We start from the raw sequence: 20,203 nt of genomic DNA on the forward strand, positions 1-20,203 counted from the left end.
CACCGCCAGGGCTGAAGAAACCGACGATGAGGGGAAGGGGGAGGCTTATTGTTTCACCCACTGGCGGCAATGAAAGCTTTGTTGAAGGCGCATATTTACTGTTCCGTGCAAAGAAAGGGAAGGGTGATTATCAGCAACAAATAGACAGACCAAGATTTGAATCCTGGTTTAGTGAAGTGATTCATAAATTGAAACCAGAGTAATAGCGACAGACAATGCACCTGATTGTATATATCGTATCAATCCATAGGATTGTATGTTTATTTTATTAAGTCTCTCTGAACGCTTCATGTTGACCAGGGCATTCACTTGTTTTTCTCTCAGCTGTCTCAAGCCTCTTAGGCATGTTTACAATGCATTGTGTTGTGCCATGCAAACCTCCTGAGCATTCAGGAAATAGGTAACACTTCTGGGTTTGGTGTCAGCGGTTTGCATGGTAGCAATTATGATAATAAACACGATTCGGCGATTCGGCATCGAGGAAGAGCTCGATGGCCAGGGAATATAGAGGTGAGACAAGCTGGGAAGAGACTGGACTTTGGGAATTGAGTTGGTAGAGAGAGGAGGTCAGCAAGACAGGAGGTCGATAGTGGAAGCACGCTTTGGTCAACACTTAGAGAGAAGCTTACAGAGGACTTCGCTATTTTCGATTCAGCTCAGAGACTTCAGTTAGACAGGTAATTATCCTACACCCAGCCATGATACAGGTTCAATGGTTCACAAAATCCAACGAGTTGCCATTGTCTTTTCAGTAGTTTAATTCCTTTTGTGTAATTTGTACCTTTCGCATGCCAAGCAATAACTCGTCATGTCAATGACGAGTGGTCTCATCAAGAGGATGAATGATGAGTAGTTTACATCACCCCATCAGTTAACTGGTTCAGATCCCACGAACTTTAAGGTTCGTTACGTGGTGGATTTGCTGGGGCTTCTCATGCATTTTTTCGGAAATGCGATGAGAAAAGAGTTTGTTAGCCAGTTTAAAAATTCAACCCCACCCCAACTTTCGTTACGTGGTGGAGATTAGCGGGTCTTTTCATTTTTTTTCAGAAAATGAAAAGAGTTACAGTTAAAGTTTTAACCAGTTTAAATTCAACCCCACCCCAAATTTTGTTACATGGTTTTAAATTCAAACTCACCCTAATATTTTGCTCATTTATGTAGTTTTGTTAGTATGTCCTTGCCATATTTTATTTTGAAAATACATAGGGCTTAAAGCTTTTGCATTTATGGGGGGAGAAGAAGTTATTGGTGCCATGATAGATGTCGAGCTTTCACCTTGCTGACGAACTCGACGAAACATTAGACAAATTATTGGATATAGCACGAGGAACTACAAGTTTTAATTTAGATGTCAGCGGCCCAGCTGCAAGTTCCACCCCCAAGTTTAAACGTAGCCCAATTTTAACTAGACGCCTTCAGCGAGAATTATTGGAAAAACAGAGATGTGAACCACAATTAGAGCAACAGGATCAGGATTTTAGAGATTTAGACCAAACACAATTCGCAACAATGGCTCAGTCGCAGTTTGTTCCCCCAACTATTTTAGAGGGTATCCCATTTCAGGGGATAGCCGGGGAGGACGTTTCAAAATTTTTAGATAAAGTAGATAGCCTTGCCATATTAAATGGATGGAATAATGCCCGTAAACTAGAATTATTTCCAGCCCTTCTGGCCGGGCCAGCATTACGGTGGTACCAATCCTGGAAAGATGGTACAGACAATCAGGAAGTTACTTACGAGGAGATACAGAAAAAATTTAAAGACGAATTTACAGGGTCCTTGGATCAACTCCAGATCGAGGAGCAAATTCGATATAGGTTACACAAAGAAACTGAGCCAGTTACGAATTATGTTCGGGACAAACAATTACTTCTACTCAAGGCAGACCCCAAAATGAGTATTCAACAACAGATCAAGCAGATCATATTAGGCTTACAGGTGGATTACATGAAAGATATCCACCATAAAGAGTATGAGTCTGTGCATGGGTTGCTTAAGGATTTAAAATCCTTTGAGAAACTCCAATTTTTGATGAGACAGCGCAAGCTGAAGGAATTGAGGTACGAAGAGCAAAGAGAGAGTTTATTCTCTCCTTTGCATAATACACCAGCACTTTCGCAACAGCAGCAGATTTTACTGCAGAGTAACAATCTGGCTACTGCTGAGTCAGCGCAAGCGCGACCCACTTCAGACATTGAGGCAAAATTTAAAGCATTGCAAAAGGAGGTTGAGCAACTTAAGTTATTTAACAATCCTCACAATACCAAAGCTCAAGTCCAGGCTCAGGAAACTGGTCTGGAAGCGAGATTAGCCAGTCTCACTTTGAGATTGAACAGCATGGAGGATCAAAAACAGAACCCTGGCACCGACTCATCTACTCCACAACAGTTTAGAGAACCTTTTTATAAGGATAATCATCAGTCAAGTAATAACTATAGAGGCTCCTATCGGGGTAATAATAATAGACGACAATACAACAGGGGGTACAGGAATGGACGTAATCATAATGGTAACAACTCAGATCGCAATAGGCGATACGGTAATACCCAACAATGGCGAGGACGTGGAAACTTCCGCGGACAGAACTCGCGGGGTTCCTCGTCTTCAGCAGGGCGAGACCAGGAACACAGGGAAGAGCAACGGGGGAGACCACGCTGCTCAATTTGTAATTACCCTAATCACACAGCAGCCACTTGTTTTCAGAACACGGAGGCTTTAAACGAACAATGACTGCCCATAGAAGAGACGTATGCGCAGATTTCGTTGGTAAACAGATATCAGTCTCTACTTTCCCCTATGAGGAATTAATTTATATTAACGCAGTATTAGGGGGACAACGTCAGAGGTTTCTCGTGGATTCCGGAAGCCAAGTATCCGTCACCAGTGATCGAGGCATTCCTACAACCGCCAAACGTTTCAAAATTCATACGGCCATACGGGGAGTTGCCAAAGAACAGATTGAAATTAAAGAGATTGTCCTATTAACTTTTGCAATAAACGGCCGCAATTTTACCCATCCTTTTCGGATGATTCCAAATTTTGAACATGGGACAATCCTGGGAAACGATTTCTTAAGAGCGCATAAGGCAAATTTGGATTTTGATCAAAATCGACTCACATTGAGGAGATTTGGTACTCCTCCGCGAAACCAATTAAGGACGGAACACCGAAAGACCTTTGACGTTTCCATAAAAGTTGCTAGTCTGATCAGGGATTTATATGTGCCGGAATTTGTAACTTCCAGACAAATAAGAATCAAACCTAGATCTCATTTGTGCATTCCTGTCAAATTGACAAATTCTAGTAATCAAAATTTAACTTATTTGGAGCCAGATTTACAGTTTCAAATGGACACAGGCTTAATGGTGCCTCGAGCCATTGTAAATCCGGAGTTATTTTTAATTTGGATTACTAATCCAAATTCTTACAAAGTTAAAATTAGAAAAGGGGCACGCTTAGGTACCGCAGAGGCATGGCAAAATCCAGTACCAGCTTCGCGTCATATTGCAGACGACGAAGGACCTAACGTTATGGTGACCAAGGAGACTGGCATCGTGACAAAACCAGTGCACGACATTACTAAATTTGACATAAATCCAGCATTAGAACCCGATCAGAAATTGCAACTTAGGCAATTATTAGAGAAGTATGTAGATGTATTTTCTTGGTCTGAGCAAGACATTGGTTGTGCCACTAATTATACGCATCGTATAAAGTTAAAGGACGATTCGGAATTTCACGTCCCAGCCTACCCTATACCAGTTCACCTGCGTAAGGAAATTAACCAGCAAATTGACAACTTGCTAGAAGCAGGGGTCATCAGTCCTACGACATCACCGTACAATTCACCAGTTTTTCTTGTCAAGAAGAAATCAGGAGCTTATCGCATGGTGCAAGATTTTCGATTACTGAATGCCAGGTCCGTTTTCGACGCAGTTTCAATTGGAAACATCTCAGAGATATTGCACAATATGGCCGGTAAGAGCTACTACTGTAGTGCTGACTTGAAACAGGGATTTTTTCAAATACCATTAGAAGAACAATCGAAAAAGTACACTGCCTTTACTATACCAGCCAGGGGACAATTTGCGATGAATTTTACACCTATGGGACATGTGACTTCTCCTGCGGCAATGACCCGATGTGTTCAGCTCGCTACAGCGGGGATGAACGACAATAATTTCGCCTTTTATATCGATGACATGTTTGTTTTTGCCAATACATTTAAGGATATGTTGGTCAATTTAGAGAAAATGTTTCAATGTTTACGATCTGCCGGATTGAAATTGGCTGTACCTAAATGTTCATTTGGATACTATGAGACAATTGCCTTGGGCCACAATGTGGGCAAATATGGCTATCGTATAAGTGATAGAATACTGTCATCCATTAAGAATTATAAGGTTCCCACCACCACGAAGAAGGTTAAAATGTTTTTAGGTCTTTGCAGCTACGTGAGGAAATATGTCAAGAATTTTTCTGATATTGCATCACCATTACAGGGTTTAATTCGTAAGGGCAAGAAATTTACATGGGGTCCTGAACAACAATCGGCATTTGAGAAATTAAAGGAAGCTCTAATTACTGCACCTGTTTTGTTACCGTACGATCCAGCGAAGAACACCAAGGTTTTCACCGATGCTTCATCTCATGCGGTCAGTGGCGTATTAATGCAGCCCAATGCAGAAGGAGAGTACTTGCCATGTGCGTACTGTAGTAGAACGTTGACCGACACTGAAAAAAGATTGAGTGTTATTGAGCAAGAATTAACAGCAATTTTATATGCTTTCAAATCATTTAGATTTTATCTTGTTGGGCGCCATTTTGATTTATACACAGACAACAAAGCAATTACGTACATTAGGACATCCCGTAATTTGAGCTCAAAGCTTCTTCGATGGAGCAACCTTTTGGAGGATTTTTCATTTACACCGATCCATGTTAAAACTACGGAGAATATCGCCGATCCCCTCAGCAGAGAATGTGGAGAAAATGTAGAGGATGGCAACACTGAAGAGGACATTCCCGAACCCAGGACACTTACTTTATTTGATGCAAGCACAGATGTCGCAGTACATCAGAGACAGGATTCATTTTTTGGCCCAATTATTAAAGTTTTGGAGGACCCAGACAGGGACGATGGAACATTACCCTTACACATCCAGAGGCAGGTCTATCATCATGTGTTGGAAGATGGATTATTGTATAGACAGCAGAAATTAGGAGCTACTACCAAGAAATTATTATGCATTCCCATGACGTTACGTGATTCTGTGATTGAGACACTCCACGCTTCACCCATAGGAGGTTCTCATCTTGGATTTACCAAGTGTTATAATGTGGCCTTACCAAGAATTTATTTTCCAAATATGAAGTTATTTATACAGAGGAAAATTAGGGAATGTATAACATGCCAGCAGAATAAACGCCGTCCAGGTCTACCAGCAGGGGAACTGTGCACCTTTCCCGCACAGAAGCCATTCCAGAGGATTTGTCTAGACTTTTCAGGCCCATATCCTCCTTCATCCAATCTTCGTCATCGATACATAATCGCTGCCACAGATTTTGGGACGCGCTATTTAATAGCCAAACCAGTTGCAGATTGCACGGCCAGTACAGCAGCAGAATTTGTGTACGAAGAGATAGTGTTACGCTACGGAGCCCCAAAGGATATTTACACGGATCGGGGATCTGCATTTAAATCTAAGCTTTTCCAGGAACTTGGCACTAAATTGGGAATCACCATCAAGTTTTCACCAGTCGGTCTTCATAACTCTATAGGTCTTTCGGAACGTAACCACGGGGTCTTACAGAGTATAATGAAGTGCTATGTTAATTCAAAACATACAGATTGGGTCCAATATTTACAGCCAAGTGTATTTAGTTACAATACTACCAGGAATCAGAATTTGCGGTATAGCCCATTCTTTTTAGTACATGGATTCCAACCTACTTTGCCCTGGGAGCTTGCATTGCACACACCAAGTTGTGAAAATGTGGAGAATGATGTACGGTTCCGAGTATTGGAGAAAGCAAGAACCAATGCTACGGATAACTTAGCAAAACGACATGTTGAAGTGAAGAAATATTATGATCAGAAGAGGAAACAGATCAAGTTTCAACCAGGCGATCAAGTATTAATTTTTGACAGCACCCAGAAAATTGGAACCGCACGGTGCTTTTCAGGTATTTATAAAGGCCCAGCTACAGTTATTCGAGAAGAGAATCCGAATACATACCTGGTGGAATTCCAAAATAAGCGCGGAAAGACAGTAGTGGACTCTATTGCCGTCCAGAGACTCAAAAAATATTATGCGCCAGATGACGGTGAAGGCGAAGAAAATTTGGCAGGTGAAGATGAAGATCAGCAAGAGGACAACGCGGACTCACGCGCGGACAATGGTCACTAAAATTGAAAATTTATATAAGTAACAGATTTAACATTTTAATTCACTTGCGTGACATAATAATAATTTATAATAAAATAGCACTAATAATATTAATAATTAAAAGCAGACTTATTATTTAATAATGTGCTTTAGGCACAAAAGTTTTTGCAGTATGTAATAATACTAGCTCAGCGAATACATCACTAGAATTTTATAGTTACTCTTCAGAAGAAGGTATATGATTATATTAGCAAAGTTTATTTTTAAGCGCCAGTTATGAGAATATTTATATTATATGAATATGTAGACGTCGACGTCAAGATTTATTGCGCTCCACTAACAAGTATTTTCCTTCGGATATTGGATCATGACCAAAATCCTGGAAATCCATTCTGCCATCGCAGAATGATTATGAGTAAACCACAACGGTTTTAGTTTTAAAGCTTTGCCACAATAATATGCTAAGCATATTTTAGAATGAGTAGAGAGAATTAAAGATTCTTCAAGTTTTAGTGATGTTAGTATTTTAATGCATTTAAAGATCGCATAAATAATAATTATTATTTTATTTCAGGTAGTCAGGAGTAAATCAGTCTCAATTTTTTTCCTTACCTTGTACTTCAGTACGGTTCGATTGATTTCAAAGAATTTAAACATAAAGTTCACACCTGAAAATAAGATAAGTTAACCAGTGCTAATAAATTTAGAGAATAAATAAATTATATTAAATAAATAAATCACGCAGATAATTTGAGCCTAGAGTCAGAAATAATTAAAAGTTGAGTTAAAATATTTACTAATTAGACTAGGCAGGCTTAAAGTACGTGTTAGCTTTGAAGAACTGTTTGTTTTGATTGCCTAAGCAACATGAAAATCATTGCGATTTTAGTTATTTTAAACGGATTACTTCCACACGTAAAAGCTTCTAATTTTATTTATCTGTTGAACAAGTCCTTTGACTATCCTTATAATATAATTACAATTTTATTATTAACAACATTTATTATTAGTATTTTTATAATTTTCATAATCTGTTATTTTCAATGTCACCGCAAGAAATCTATTACTTATGACCATGAGTGTACCAACGAATTACCGTTAAGCAAACTGAATGATTCACCGCCCATTGATCAGATTTACGACGATGTTACACCAATTGTTGAAGTGGTACCATTGAAAACAATAAATCTGCCACTGCCGCCTCTACTGCCTCAGTCCATTATTATTCAACCTAGGGTACAAGAAGAAGTTCAGGGTGCATCCAGAAATAGTTTAGTCACTAAAGACGATAGTATAGATTTGCCGAAGAATGTTTTATCCGTTAAAGATAGAGTTCAGAAATTTGCCGTAAGCAAGGATCCTAATTTTGTTCAAAACAGTTACAAAATGGAAAGTGAATTGCCTATTTCACACTGTGTTCAGCCAGTTGTAAATATTAAAGAGTTATTTGCGAATCAGTCATCAGTAAAAGTCGAGAAAGTTTCAAGTGTTACTTTAAAAGCAGAAAGTAAGCCAGATTTTCAGGTTCCCGAACCTGTTGTTTCGTTTACAGACCACATTTTCTACGACTTCACGTTCGCCTAGAATTTTATATTCATTACGATTTAAATTTTAAGTATGATTCATTTTTTACGTTTCATTGTACCTTATGCAAGGTTTATTAGTCATTTAGTTTGCTAACAGCTTCCCAACTGTTGTTATTTTACGAGCACGGAAGTGTTCTAGTAACACGCTATCGTAAGCGCAACGAAGTTTTTTTTTTTTTTCTCTCATCCAATTTATTACGTCATTTCAAGTCCTTGACTTTATTTCGAACTCCCGCAGCGCTTACTAGACTTTGTTCGTAGTAAGTTAAAGTTTTGTAAACAGTTACGCGTCATTCAATGTATCAGCGAACCATCGCCTTGCATTTTCTCTCTCCGTTCCTTTGCTTGCTGCTCGAAACAGCGACCTTTTCCCCTCCACCTCCCGAACGGAACCCGAACTTCCCCGAAGTCGCCGATCACGGCAGCGAACTTGACAGAGCTTTCGTTGTCGCCATAGAGAAATTTTCAGTTACGTCCAGCGACCACAAATGCAACCTTGCACAATTTAGAATGTCTGGTATCAGCGAATTCTTTTCTGCACTCAAGCGCTCTCCCGAGTACTTTTGAACACGCTAGAAGCTTAGAAAACACTTAGCATTGAGATTACATCAGCCAGGGGCGGTCGTCCATTAAAATTTTATGGGATCAGTTTAGTTACGTATATAGCCATCAGAATTTGATTTTTACGATAGAACGTTATGTCAACAATGTTAGGGATATTTTGTTCTATATAGATTAATTTTTTCCGTAAAACGTCGCATTTATGCACTTCAGGTTAATCACGACCAATTATTTTACAAAGGAACAACAAGACGAATTTTTTTTTGCAAAATTTTCCCGTTTTCATAGATATATTTATAGTAAGTAAAAATTTTTGGGACATTGACGCATTTTTTTTCATTAGAATCAGGATAGAGATAAACGAAATTTTGATAAAATCAGGGAAATTTCTACAAAAGGGCAATTTTAGCACTTTATGCACTTAGAGTAATCAAATTTGTCAGCAACATGCCAAGGCTAAGCCTCGGTGATTAGCACAGGCATGTGCAGCAAAAGTCGCCACGGCATCGTTAGCCTTTCCAAATTTAAACAGAGTGGTTTATCACAAATGTTGAATTTGAGAAATTATTATTATTATTAGTTAGTTTTAGGAAAATTTTGTTCACTTACCCTAATCCAAGTTGAAGTCGAATACTTTCCACTCCTTGCAACCGAGAAATAGGTCCCCTAGCCACAGGAAGTCTTCCTGCAGCATATCCAGCTCCCGCTGGAGGTAGAGCCTTCTGCGGAAGTTTCGGGAACCGGTTGTCAAAAGCTGCTCCCGTTTTTTAATTTCCTCCCAATACTCCCGCACAAGGTCCTCCAGTTGGGATAGGGTCCCTATTTCTCGGAGCACCCTATCCTTAATAGCATAATTTACAATCAATTTGGTTCTCCAACCCCACGTTGGACCCAGGAGCACTAGGGGGAGGTAGTTGAGTATGTTTTCTGCGATTTCTGGTACTCTCTCCAATTCACTTATCCAGGAATCGTACGGCTCGATATCTATGTGGCCCATGATTTTCACTCACTGAAGAGTTGCGGTATCCTTTCCATCCTTCGCATGATATTGCTGATGTGGTATTTCCCACCCCTTCCCTAACATCGATCTAGTTACTTATCTGATCCCATACTTTGTTATTACATCAGCATAATTTTAGCCTTACTAAGGTATATATCCCAACGTCAAGCTGTACTGATGCAGGAAAATTTTTTTTACAGAAGCATGGCTACTAGCAGAATTACTTTCCTATTTTGGATTTTAATCCTACTCCTATCCCTGATTCATTTTAGTGGATCTTTACCCAACAATGAACAGTCGCAAGACATATTTTTTAAATCATTAGGCTTATATTATGAGAGACAAGGGTTAACCATTCATAGTAGTAAGAATATTTTTACAACTGTGAATATATTCATCGATGCACATATTCAGGCTGACAATGATTCCGCATGTGCGCAATGGAAAGTCATTCATAATGATACCAGCACCAAAATTAATGATTATCTTACCGAAATTTCTCAGTATTTCCCATGTAAATTTACAGTAGGAGACGTAAGGCCTAATTGCCAAAATTTATATCAGAATGTTACTAATATTCATAACAGGGAAAAGAGGCAGATTTTTCTTAATTTAATAAATTTGTTTAGTGCAGGACTTTCGGTTTTCAACACCATGTCAGTTCATCATTTATCCCAATCAGTTAAAACTTTAGCAGCCAATCAACATCATATTATTCAAGAAGTACAGAATATGAAACAGAGTCAAGTAAAAATGGTGAACATTGTTAATGGGATTTTGGTAGTTTTAAAGCAATCAGTTTTGCATTTAAAGGAAGAATTATTAGCCAAATTTTGTTACGATTATAATGAAGAGAGACACATAGTTGCCTTATTGCACGCCTCTGAGATGATTGAGCGTTTAGATTTTATAATTATGGAAATAGCCTCAGGAAAATTATCTTATCACATTTTAACTCCTAATTGGCTCCGTACATTTATTCAGCATCATCCCGATTTTAAAGATTCACTTTATAAAACAGACATAGGATTATTTTATTCATTGACCAAAGTATATTTGATTAATTATGAACCCAGTAGTAGATCATTTCATTTACTTTTAGAGACACCTTTAGTACAGATGAATGACATCGCTCCTATTTTTAGAGCAGTTAACTTAGGCATTTTGCATAACAATTCATGGTCTCGCATTAGAATCCCAGAGTTAACTTACAGTATGCAACATAAGGGAAGTCCACGATTAGTGCAAATTGTTGAGAGTGCATGCGAGCTTAAAAATTTTTTTTATCTCTGTTCGCATAGTGAAGTTACCATCGATAGAGATGTACAGTGTTTAGAGGATTTACTTCTACACAACAGTTCAGTTTCTTGTAGTTTTGAAGTAAAGTCTATTACTGACAATAAATTATTTCAGTTTATCAGAACACGCAATGGTATTTTAATATCAGGTTCAGGTCAATTTATTGTCATTCAGAATTTGAATAATAATTTGAACACGCATAGATCAGTTCAGCTTACCGAAGGCCAATCTTTATTTTTTAATTATCAGGATTTTTCGCAAATTATTGTGGATCAACAAATTTTACACACAAGAATGTTAGCTTTTGAACAAGTAAAAATGAAGGAAATTGAGTTACTACCTAATATTCCCAAGAATTTATCTGATTTCACTATTCCCCAATGGACTCCGCTTGAACTTGCTTTAAAACAACTTAATCAATCAATTAGTAAGAACATTTCATTTCAAGAATTAGTTCTAAACCCTTTGCCCATGTCAATATTAGTTTTTATTATTTGGAATGTTTTATTAACCGCAACCCTAGGATATTATTTGTATAAACATTATCAGCTTTCTAAACAGATTAAGTCAGAGCAGCGCAGTAATAATTAATAGGTTAAGGCAACACATTAATCATGGACATTAATATTTTTAATTACGGTTGGATATTTTATTTAAATTTTCCTTATTTATTTTCAAAAAGTTATGGCAATTATTTTATCAATTTATTTTAATCATATTTTATTTTTGATGAGACAATTTAATTTAATTTTAAAAGAAAAGGCAGTGGAAATTAGTTGGTTTTGTGTACATGCGTACTTGAATTATATATACCCATCCTATTGCAATTTCCTTTCTTTGTCATAATTTTTCCCTTTTAACCTAACCTGTCTATACGGAACGCCATGGACAAGCAATGCCTACACCATCCATGGGCATTTTTCATGACGGACATCCGCAAGCAGTCTACTATTACCAGGCAGAAAGACTGAGTATCATTCTACGAGGGAGACATGCAGACATTTTAAGTACTATTTCAAGAAGAGACTCGTCACCACCAATTTGAGGGAGACATGCAGACATTTTTACTTATTACTGCACGGAGACTACCTTTTACATGAAGGATGTACAACCATACATTTCCCAATATAGCGGACTACACATTATCAACAACACCTAGTGATGGAGCTAAATAAAATTCCCCTCCACACTGTTTGCAGTTAAAACAACAAATTTTCCCCATCTACCAAGTTCTACGGGTAATTTACTACATTTTTACATTGCCCCAATGCAGTCAAGACGACAAGCAATCCAGAAAGAAGAGGAAGCAGAGAAAATATACATTCTACAACCAGCAGTTCTGGTCACAAACAATAATTACAGAATTGTGCTACAGTGTTTCTACACATACACATGTGAGCTCCTATCATGTGTATCTATTTGGTCATTTAACATGCATTATGGGAAACAGTACCTTTCCATAGCCCTTATATACATTTTCAGTTTTGTGTCATGCATAAGAACCAGTTTTATATGCATTTAAGTTTACATTATACTGCAAGGAAGCGACAAGCATCAGTCAATTGACCAGTGCATCAATTAGTGCATAATTTTTTTTTTACGATGAAATTTTGCACTTTGAATAATAAACGGACATGCAAGCAATAAAAAACATAATTACAGCACTTTCGAACATTTTAGAAAGCATGCTTTAGTGACTATATTTTATGCATATGTGTATTGCATGCAAATATAAGTGTGATATATTTTTTTTTTTTTCTCCCTTCTCACCAACATGGAATATTGAAAGCGACACATTTGTTCGCAGAACATTTTTTTTAACTCAAGCACATAGTTTTGTCACTTGCAAGATTAATAATTTTGGTGTGCAGTCATACAAAGGTATTCACCAAGCCATATATATGTATACAGTGTACAGATTAACGTAGAAAAGAAAATGGAACGCTATAATTAAGTTTTACCAGCGACAGTTTTCAGTGTAACTCACTATATGCTTTGAATATTGTATAATAATACATTGGAATGTGCAACACAGCCATGCAAGTTTATATTTGGTGAGGTTAGGAGTGCAGTGCTTCGTAGTTCGTAAAACATACGCACTTTGATATGATCAGGTTTTCACACGGACAAAACAGTGAGATGTGACAATGTTTTGCATGCTTACTTACGTGTACTTACTTGTGCACTTTTTTAAGGTTTTTTTTTTTATGTGTTTGAAGAGTCTATATCAAGTGGAATATAAACAACATTGTGAATTCCGTTCCATCTTGCACGACGCTCCAACCGCTTGCTTCGCGAAACACACAGAGTCGTTATCGCGTGGCGAGGGATCACAGACTCTTGACTAGGAGCAGATTAATGAGCAATTCTACATGAAAACATTACGTACACGCACATGTGATACATTAAGAGTTTTTTTCGCTTAACGACACGAACGTTTGTGATTTCTAGTCCTATAATAGTATATATTATTGTTTTTACATCGTATAAACATACGAATTTGTTAGTATTAAGGGTATTATTCATTTTTAGAGTTTAGGGAATAAATTTTTTTTATTCAGGCTACGGCAAACAACAGACAAGTTATGTTTTGGTGGATTTATTTATTTTGTATATTTGGTTTTTTAAGAAAATATATGGAATTGGCGAACCTGAGTCATGTCAAGCTTTGCGATTTGACTTTTAAATTTTCAAAGGAAAATTTTTCCTAGGCGGCGCGAACGTATCAATCCATAGGATTGTATGTTTATTTTATTAAGTCTCTCTGAACGCTTCATGTTGACCAGGGCATTCACTTGTTTTTCTCTCAGCTGTCTCAAGCCTCTTAGGCATGTTTACAATGCATTGTGTTGTGCCATGCAAACCTCCTGAGCATTCAGGAAATAGGTAACACTTCTGGGTTTGGTGTCAGCGGTTTGCATGGTAGCAATTATGATAATAAACACGATTCGGCGATTCGGCATCGAGGAAGAGCTCGATGGCCAGGGAATATAGAGGTGAGACAAGCTGGGAAGAGACTGGACTTTGGGAATTGAGTTGGTAGAGAGAGGAGGTCAGCAAGACAGGAGGTCGATAGTGGAAGCACGCTTTGGTCAACACTTAGAGAGAAGCTTACAGAGGACTTCGCTATTTTCGATTCAGCTCAGAGACTTCAGTTAGACAGGTAATTATCCTACACCCAGCCATGATACAGGTTCAATGGTTCACAAAATCCAACGAGTTGCCATTGTCTTTTCAGTAGTTTAATTCCTTTTGTGTAATTTGTACCTTTCGCATGCCAAGCAATAACTCGTCATGTCAATGACGAGTGGTCTCATCAAGAGGATGAATGATGAGTAGTTTACATCACCCCATCAGTTAACTGGTTCAGATCCCACGAACTTTAAGGTTCGTTACGATATCACCAATAACAAATCATGCTTTTTTGGTGGTACAACTTGAAGTGCGTGTGTCTTACAGTAACGGATGTATTGCGAACGAAGCAACCAAGTTTTTCATAAATCTATTTCTTTCTAAACCAAAAACAATAATTTGTCATTAAATTCAAGAGGGGCCTATCGTTGTTTACTTTTATCTTTGTTTATTTTTATTTTTGCGTGCTCGAAATATACACACATGCTCTCATGTTTAGAAGTTGTTTCGCTCTTATATTAATGACACATTTATTAAATAATATATGCGCAGAAAGTACTTTTAAAATGTTATGTTTCAGGAGACAAAGAGAAGCAAAAATACAATCCACTTGACATGCATGCGGGTTTTGATGTGTTGTGCGGTTGGCAATACTGTAGATTTTCTCAGTGTCTCCGATGTAAGCAGCTCGGCGGTTGAGGAAAGACTGGCACGGAAGATTCTGAGCTCAGTTCTCGCGCGGATTGATACATAAAACCTGCTGCAAGGTTAACCTGACGCTTGGCTTACAAGCAGGGAAGCGATTGTTTTGCCCCTGCGACGTTGTCGGGTGAAGACTTTCCCCTCTCGTTTAGTCACACGTTAAACAGAGCGAGCGAGTACAGAAGACGTCAAATACGTGTAGCATGCAACGTCGCAAAAATACATCCTCAGCTCTCTGTCCACGGTTTCGGCGCGGCTGCAGAGGCGAGAGTGAAAACTTCGCTTCACTTATCAGTGTTGCCAAACACGACTGTTAAAAAAAGAACTGCATTGAAATTAAATGTAGTTAAGGATTGCAATCAAGCCGTTAACTTTGAGAAGTATAAACGTTTGTCTTCGTGTTCTACGAATTGGGATCCTATGTTCGAATACCGTATGAGTCTTGGGATGCTTCCAGACCGAAGCGAGAAGCGACACGTGTCACTTGGAAACAAACACTCAATAATATATGCTATGCTGCACGGGTAGTGTTACTTCAGTGAGAATCCCCTCGTTGCTCGTCGCTTCGTCCCAATGGAACTTTCGTACCGAAGCGATAAATGGCTTTGGAAACAAAAATACTTAAAATAAATAAAACTTTTTAACAAATGTGATATGACAAACTGCACGTGCCACTTGCATGTTTCACGCACTGGGGACTTTATCGCGTTGCTTCGGTCTGGTGGTCATGCCTACGCATTGAATGCTTTCTTGCAGAGAGATTTTAAACCGAAACGACAGGCAACAAGTAGCAAACGACGGCTGCAAATGACACTGAAGTTCATACCGAAGTGACAAGCGAAAAGAAAGACAAGCCACTTGAGTCTTCAAGTAAGCATTCACTGTTAAAGCCCGAACACCAGACCTAGGCGACCCAATTCAGGATATTGACAAACGGAAGTAACAGGCGAGACTTGCTTCTTCGTTTCGAAACGTTTCGCTTCTCGGCTTCCGCTTCTGAAAGTCATGGATGTCATGCAGCGTGTCGCCTTGGTCTGTTAGAGCATTTGAGAAAAACGCTTGCTTGTAGACAGAGGTACCGTGTCACTTGTCACTTCGATATGAACACCCCCTCCCTTTTGCCGGATCGCTTGTCGCCTTGGTCAGAAATCTCCATTCTTATCCTCATCATGGCCGAAAGGAGACAAGTAACGAGTTTCTACTGATAACATCTGATAACTCTACTCTTTGTTTCCTGGTAATGGAAGAAAATGAGCTTTACAAATGGATTTCTGTTTACCAGTATTATAGTAAAACCCAACTAATAATTTGTTATAGTCACATATAGAAGGGTCACATTTGGAGGAATAAATTCTATTGTAGCATTTTGTTTGATTTCAGGATTAAAGCCGACCCCCGTGGTGGAGTGGTTAACACATCGCGCTACGACACCAGGGTTCCCGAGTTCGAATCCCGGTCTGGGCATGGATGTTGTGGGAGTCGATTCATCAATTTCATGATATCATCACTCATCCCCATCTTCGCAAATTAGCCAACAGTGGTACAAAAAGCGAAGTAAAATAAAACAAATCAATTACAATTACACTTGGAGGGTTAGAAGATAATAGAAAAACAGATCTGGTTCCAAAGTTTTAAGTTGGCAACATTGACAGCTCGGAAGCAACAAGACGGCTATGCGAGAGGGGAACCCCGACGGCATTTGCACGTACCTTTCCTCGCCTCTCAACCCCCTGGGATGTTCGGTACCAATACATGCGAAAGAGATCCAAGATTTTACACACCCACACTTCCTAGTCCCAAGAGATGCGATTAAACACCACACTTTTACACAGACGTGAAGCTTCCAGAGCTGGCAGAGTTTAACACACACGTTAACACACAAATCGAACAAATAGCGACTTTTTGGTACCTTCGAAATACTTCGCGTACATGTCGAAAGGGGTCTCAGGAGTCTCGCAATGGTCTTTTCTTTGTTGGGACCGGCAAAAAGTCCCAACAATTTTTTTGGTCCCATTAAAGTAGTGTAATTGGTGCTATAACCAGGACCACTTACAAGTGTACAAATGATGAGCTCATATAATTAAACAGCCCGATTTGCCCACACTTAAAATTATGCCAAGATGCCCTTATTCCCCAATTCTTCAAGTGTAATATGCTCTTAATTCTAAGAATTTTGAATCCTAGTGTACAAATGATGAGCCCCCTCAGATTAATTTGCCTACACTTATAAAAGGCACTTCTGTGAGATTGTTGTCCATAAATTTGTTAAAAATATGCCCCTCTTGATATTTTTTTTGCCCACACCTAAAACTAAGCTAAGATACACCCACACCCACCCACACCCACACACACACACACACACACACACACACACACACACACACACACACACACACACACACACATACATATACATATTTACTTCCGGTTTAAGTTCAATTGGGCACCAGGCTCAACTTGTTTATCTAGTACTAAAACAATGTAATTCTTCTAGAATTGCTCTGTGACTCTCTCATTTCTTACATCATAAACATATGATTTTTCACCTATGAGAATAACACTACATATAGTGTCATCAGGGAGTGTATTGTGGAATTCACAGATAATTTTAATGTTTGTCCTGTCATTAACCACAACTTGTTTTCTTTTTGAAGTGTTGATGACAAACATGGGTCTCTGTGCTTTGAATTCATCTGGTGTGTAATACATGTCAGTATTGCCAGTAGTGACCCTTTTGTATGCTGTAAATGCTTCATATAAGTTAAGGAAATCATCCTTGGACATGTCTAAATTATAATTTTCTCTGGGGAACACCTCATTTCTGCCATTTTTAAGATATATGTTCTTGATGTTGCAGTTATCAAATCTACTTGAATTTTCTTCCTGATTATTGTGTCTTCCAGTCTGAAACAGTACCACCACAAAATCCGGCATGTCATATTGTATACTGGAGAATGAATTTCTAGCATCAAACTCATAATAAGTACCAGTTGCGGGCTTCTGTACACATTGATATGTATAAAATTGTAAAGGAATCTGTGGATTTTTTATTATATCTGCTTTGTATTTTAAAGCATAACTGGCTTCATATTCAACAACTGGGATTCTTAGCTCCATAGTCTGAATAATGCATTTGCCTTCATCAGGTAGGGTATAAGGCAAAGCTTCCCCTGTAGAGTTTAATGTGCTGTACCTCATCAAAGCATTATTATCATTGGCAGCTCTTCTAAATGTGATTCTTAAACCACCCTTCCACATAATATCTTTGTAATCTGAAAAGAATCCTGGCAACAGGCGCATAGGGAACAGCACTGTGTGGCTCTTAGATATAATTTTATCACCAGGCTCAAATCCACCTATTTTGTAGTAAGAAGCCTCGGTTTTGGATAATTTTAGTGTGGTCAAAGCTGTGGAGGTAATGCCGGGACAATCCACTCTGTTTATAACAACACCATGCTTTCTGATCTCAATTTCAGAGAACAGATGCGGCACAAAATTGTCTACCAATCTTATATTTGAATTTGCCGGATAATCTGTTCCATCGAGCTTTACAACATCAAATTTGATGTATAGATCTGCTCTGTGGGGGTGTATAAAGCCATCCCCAACATCAAGATCAACCTCAATTTCTGTGTTGGGTTGATTTAAATTTGCAAATGTCCTCCTGTTTGGAGGGAATGATTGTAGCTCATAACTCTCAATATTTTCCATTTTTTTTGTATGTATTTTTATTTAAATATTAATCTCTATGATGGCAGTTGTTGTGGCTCCAGCAAAATCAACTAATTCTTCTTTTTCATTAGTGACCATCAATTCAATGTTATCTATTCTATTATGACACACAGGAAAATATAATGTTGGGGATGGAGTGTAGATGATGGGCTCCATAAATTCAGAATTAGGTTTGAATGTTGCAATGATGCCAGTTTGTTTGTGAGTGCCTATGCCATTTGATTTGGTGATCATACCCTCAGCCACATTACAGTGAATATTCAGAGTCTCTATGGCTAAGAATTTAGGTATATTAATAGCAGCGTGTTTGATGGCTGGTTCAAGTTTTGTGTTGTTCTCAAAGCCTAACAGCTCTCCTATAGTACCCAGATCCACTGTTTCTGTAGCAGATACAATCTCTACTCTGTGAGTGACAGAATTTTGAGTTAAAACTATACCTCTGGGTAACTGAGCATTTAGAGTAGATAGATTATATTGCCCTGGAGTGATGACAATGTTTTGATCACCAACTGCAATTGTATTGTTGTGGTGTGTAATATTAGGGATCAAGTACATGCCATAAAATGCTCTGAGAGCTATTGTTTTGGGATACACTATGTCATCATGTAATTTGAGTTTCAATATTGAATTTTGGCTGGTGAGATGGAATACCCCCATGATGTTTTAAATACCACAAGGCTTTTTGAAAATTTTCAATTGATGGTTTATTTATTTGAGACATATATCTGAGAACAGATAAACACAAATGTCCACAATTAACATCTTTGAAGTTTTGAACACGGGCATTATTGTAATAAAGATTAGCTGATTTTAGATATTTTACTAAATTTTCAGGTGGAACACCTCCAAATGAATCAAACACAAATGCCTCATTGTTTAAATATTTAAGATAACAAATCCAGTGAGTGCCCTGATTTTTGTACTTATCCAAATTAACAATGCCACACTCTTTGTTGAGTGGTTGTTCTGGTAAAGAATCAGACATGTACACACCTCTAAAATTTTTGATGCCCAGTGGCTTGATTAAAGCTTCAATATCTTGGTTTGTAAGCGGCTCTTGTTTTTTTAAAACTTATTCATGGCTCTCTTAACAACTTTGCCTTGTTTCTCCATGGCCAGGTTATGGCGCTTCAATTCATCTAATTCTGTCCTATTTTTCTTGGCATCTATTACTGTTTTTGCTATGGCAGCTGATCCCCCAGCCAAGCTCCCAACAGCCCCGAGAGCAGCTAAGATGGCCGGGATAGTAAATATGAAACCCCCCACATGTGATTTTTTTCTAGATTGTTGTAATTTTTTTAATTGGGGGTACTAAGCAACAATTTCATACCATGGCCCTTTGCAAGACAAGAGCTTTTTTTCTTGCGCTGCTTTTTGGTTAAAAGACTATCAATAGTTTTAAGAGATTTAAGACCTGCATAAGGTATTTGATACGTAACACCCTTGGCCTTCATTCTAGGTTTATTATATACATATTCACAGCCCCCACCCCAGTTTTTGTTTGGTGTTCATAGCTATGGTGGTTCCCAATGCTGCTATTCTCTCACTCAAAGAAGCATCTTTGCTTACAAATCTACCAAATGCAGCCTCTTCTAATTTCTTGTCTGCAACATGTCTCTTGTCAAGGTCAGAATGTGTGTTGTATGCTATGTCATGGTCTCTACAAGCAGCATCTAGGGGATTAACACCAGGATCACCTCTGTTTAATCTATGGTCCAATTTTGTGCCTGGACCACAATACTGATAGCCTGGAATATGTAGTTCAAATGGCAGCTTGTTTATAATGTCATTAACCAGGC

This window comes from Lepisma saccharinum, chromosome 12 (genome assembly GCF_977018435.1).
Source record: "Lepisma saccharinum chromosome 12, izLepSacc3.1, whole genome shotgun sequence".
NCBI lineage: Eukaryota > Metazoa > Arthropoda > Insecta > Zygentoma > Lepismatidae > Lepisma > Lepisma saccharinum.